The sequence below is a fragment of the Anarhichas minor genome, unplaced genomic scaffold, assembly GCF_050575085.1.
Source record: "Anarhichas minor isolate MPS153535 unplaced genomic scaffold, ASM5057508v1 ptg000027l, whole genome shotgun sequence".
NCBI lineage: Eukaryota > Metazoa > Chordata > Actinopteri > Perciformes > Anarhichadidae > Anarhichas > Anarhichas minor.
In genome coordinates this window covers 5,595,007-5,599,263 of record NW_027466473.1, presented here as the reverse complement: position 1 = coordinate 5,599,263, position 4,257 = coordinate 5,595,007, and positions in this window count along the sequence as shown.

The window sequence follows — 4,257 nt, the reverse complement described above, 5'->3', positions numbered from 1 at the left end:
TTGTTGTTGTTATTGATTTACTTTAAGTTAAAGCACATTGAAGGAGGTTAAATGCTGGAATGGGACTCAGTGGTGATGCTCTATATGGACTCACTAACATTGAGCTTACAACAAGTTTGTGCCATCTACTGGCCAAAGTGCAGCATTACAACGACAACCAAAAGATGCATGAAAGTAAAGACCCAACACAATGATCTCAGACCCACAATAAACCTGGTTATTAAAAAAAAAGAAAAGCCCACCAAAAAGGTGATGAAATAGCCTTCTCGCTCTGCACTGTCCCAACCTCGCCATGTTACAAGCACATTCATTTTACTGTGAAGATAAATAGTTGCGCAAGCTGCATCCGACAGGTTACTTTACATGTTGCACACCACATCTGCCTCCAACATGTCCTGGAGCAGAGGGCAGAAACACAGCCAATAGGGGGATACATGTTCACCTTGCACTGTACTTTGTTTGTTTATTTGGCAGCCAAGGCACAGCCAGCTGTGCAGCTACCTTCACTGTTTACCTAGATTACACGGTAATACAGAGTTCTCCTGTTGGCTATAGCAGGCTGCCAAATTTCAATTATTCTCAAACACATTCTCAACTAGCCCGTAAAGCTCATGCTAATACATGTCTATAAGCCCCACTAGCATCCAAATAAGCTAACAACATCATATGACCTCATGCTGCTTCCACAGATCAGACTTCATTTGTATTTATGAACACGTCAAAGCTGGAATCAAGGGTGCCAAGACTGATGTCATCTGGAAACAGATCGAGACACGTCCCAGAGGGACATGTGTTGACACAGTGGCAACAGGTTACTGTGTGATGATATTTCAGCTTCACAGATGCCGTGTAGACTTTAACCTTACCACACACGGAGATTATGTTCTCAGACTTCACCTATCCAGGAGTCCACTTTTTGCCCCTCATGTTACCATGATTAGACGAACAATGTAGGTCACCTAGTAAAATGCAGCATTTTAGTGATTGTTACAAAATGTTACAATGTAATAATTGGCCATGGTGTGGTTAAATAAGTTTCTTAATCTAAGTAATGAACTGGGGAAATTTCATGGGGTTATATAATTAGTTAAAACGTTGACCTATTCACCTGTAGTGACCCTATCTTCCTCTCTTCGTGCTAATCATTGAATTACTTTCCCACACTTCAATGGTGCATTCAACCTTTGCTTAGTTAACCATAAATCTTATAATTCATCAGCGCTGAGTGCGCCCACGTCCATCTTTTCACCCTGACGCTGCATCCACATGTTGCAGCTTGCCTCAGATCTTGTTCAGCAAGTTCTGTGAGGTTAAAATAAGGGGAGAGGAAAAATAAAAGAAGAAGAAGAAGAGTGGGGAGAAAAACAGCCCAGAGCAACCTGTACGAGCTATTTTCTCCCAGCAACCAATCACAAAGTGTAGAACAGATGTCGTTACTATTGGCTGCTGCTTCTGTTTCCAGATCATCGGCAACTGAAATCGAATGTGTGCGTGGAGGAAACGAAAGAATAAATCAAAGCTTTTTTACTCTGAACGATATACTTAGATTTGTTTTCCCTTTTTAGAAATTACAGCCACTGACCCACCTTTTTATTGATAAGGGCCTTGCATCACTACAGCGTGTTCATGAGGGCTTTGTTATTGGTCCGTCGGAGCAGTGTGACTCAGACAAACTGAAAAGTCCCTATCATACTCAAACAAAGGAGCAACGAGACACCACGTCTGACAAGAAGGAAGTCTTAGAGACACTCACGACAATTAATAATAAACTGTGTTAACACAAATTCCTTTTAGATGCATCATACCATAGTATTGTATATTTTCATGATGCATCTAATGTTGTGCGTAGATAGATTTGTCATATCGAATACCACTCTAAAGGTCATTTAGTTAATTAGGTTGCCACTGCTGAAGTAATTTAGATTAATCAAATTTATTCATCCATCGCATTACTGCTCAGCCCTTATAAGATTATGTGGACAGTGATGGAAGAAGTATTGAAATCCTGGTGACACCTTCATTTAACTCACTTTACTTTAATAAGAACATGTTAAATAAACGATTTATTACATTTATTTTATACTGATAAAAAGTACAAAAGTCATGAATAGTATATATTCAGACAGTATGAGAACAAAATATGTTTGTTGAACATTAAAGCATGTAAACATGTTATGGTAGAATACCAAAGTACATGTATGAACCATGAAACCATGCATGACATGTCCCCTTTCAATTAAACTCCTGTTCACTTTTTTCATCACCATGTTCACTATTGTGACCGCTAAACTGTGGGCAGCAGGCTGCACCCAGGCCTGAAGTGTACAGCGTGACCTAGCTGATCTGACAGGTTACGCCACATCCTGTCAGTAAAAACAACGCTCCTTAGCGTAATGGAGACTGGGTCCCGGGCTGGTTTCCTTCCCCCTGGGCCCGATGACTAACGTGATGGTAGGGGGACTGACTTCGTCCATCATTCATCAAGGTGTGATGAACAGGCTGAACTCTGAACTGAAGAGAGCTGAACAGTAAGAAAAGGAAATGACTCATGTATGTACAGTATACAGGTGAACCCTGAAGATATATTGGGCAACCAACGTGTGTTAAAATATGAAATGATAATAACCGTAGCCCAGCCTACCTTTTGGTCTGTAGAACTTGCTTCCTGCTAAATTGCATTACTGTATATTCTTGTTGGGAGTTGTTTGTTTTATTTTCTTTCTATTATTTTATCCTAAATTATTTGACTTTAACTATTTACAGGCTGTAATAGATCCAATTCAAATTTCAACAAATTTGTATCTATAATATATGGAATAAACATTTGTTTGTACTGCCAGTATTGTTTTTAGAATTACATGAAAGTATACAACAATCCATCAGTATAAAAATACACATTTTTATGTTGACTGAACACTGGTGATTTAAATGACATTGTTCCTGGTTTGTTGTTAATAGAAGAGAGAACTGTAGCCCAGAATGAAAAAAAACCTACTGTAAGTTACTGTATGACACAAAGCCAACCCACCAGGCTATTAGACATGACAGCAGGCTTGACAGGAGATAGGAGCTGAGATTAGGCAACAGCAGAACTATTGTCCTCCCCATAGCTGGAGCTGAGACGGATCACCAGGCAACCGGCAGGATAGGCCGCTCTGTACACACAACAGGGGCCTCAGGTTACACACATTTCACCGGCTATCTTCCTGGCTCTCCGCGAACACCAGCTATAAAAACGGGACAATTGCAAGCAAACGCTCAGTTTCTCATGTTACGAAAAACCAAGCCCTTGAGGCGTCAGCGATGGCATATTGGTTTTAGAGAGTGATGAGAAGGAGAAGTGGTCTAAGGAATTAGCCAACAGGCTGCAATTGCAGGTGGAACATCATCACCCCTCCTCGCTCATCCATAATCTCAGAGCCTGTGATCCCCCTCGGGGGCAGTTCCCATGGTCTGTGCCAACCTGAGCGTGCTCTGTGGGGTCTGGAGCAGAGACATTATAATAATAATACTACAGGGAGGGCTGCAGATGCAGACATGCCAACCCTGCCTGAGACACATGCAGGTGGAGAGACTGACAGACTGAAACAAGACGCTTTCTCCAACAAGCCTGCAGAGACATGAGGAGATGAAATTAAATAATAATGTTACTTATATTGGAGAACCAGTGTAACTTTACATAATCATAAGATGAATGGAAATAGAACATGCACATTGTTTTGTGGTGAGGAGTGTAAGAGCTTTTTCATTCCGAGTGTTACCTTTTAAAAAGCCTTGATTCTATCAACAGGTTCGTTCTCGTTCGTTTACAAAGACCAATTTGGATTCAATTCGGTATCCTTTCATTCATTTTGAGAACGAAACAAAGTACTAATAGTGCAGTGAATAAGCTTTTGTCCATGTTTTTGCACATTTTGTACACGTGTACATATTTAGGGCATTTAATACAGGGCTCATACAGCTTTTTAAGAGTAAAATTCAAGCACTTTTAAGGTTCCTCAACCAGAACTTTCCAGACTCTTGAAGCCTTTATCATCACATCTAGATTGTTACTCTAAATGCAGTTGGAAGAAATAAAGTTCTACCCAAAACAATCAATGAATATTGACACTATGTGTATTTTACCAGCTGTTCATATTAACTTTGATGAAATGTTTTTATCATGATTATTTATTGCTTGCTAATTTCCAGAGTAAGGGATCAACAGAGGACATATCGAGCTATGAATGACGAGTGAACACAAGAAAATAACTTTCA